A 425-nucleotide genomic window follows, 5' to 3' on the forward strand; every position below is an offset into this window, starting at 1 on the left:
TGGCAATTTTTGTTGGACCTTCTTAATCCTTATTGGCATCTGCCGTGACTGTCAAACAAAGGCCACCCAGGTTAATGGTGTTTACCACCTGCAAGTGAGAAGTGACCTGTATTTAATGAATAAAATATTGTGTAAATGTGTGTCACTCTACTAGCAATGTTGTGCCGCAACCTGTGTTGTTATCATCTTGACGCCTCTGTGGGTTCATTTCTGTCCTACTTCTTGCCAAGAACTCAGTGGCCTTGTGCTTCAGCATTGCAATGCCAAACTGCGAGAAGGAAAGCAAGTAAAAAACTCATGCCTCATTAGAGGTCATCCAAACAGGAGGAAGAACTGGGACAAAACCAAACCGTAATCTGTGGGAAAACAAATGGTGGGTTCTAAAGAGACTATCTGCATCCCCTGTAACTAACCTTTCTTTCCCT

The sequence above is a fragment of the Nestor notabilis genome, unplaced genomic scaffold, assembly GCF_000696875.1.
Source record: "Nestor notabilis isolate BGI_N333 unplaced genomic scaffold, ASM69687v1 scaffold9849, whole genome shotgun sequence".
In the NCBI taxonomy this organism is placed as follows: Eukaryota; Metazoa; Chordata; class Aves; order Psittaciformes; family Psittacidae; genus Nestor; species Nestor notabilis.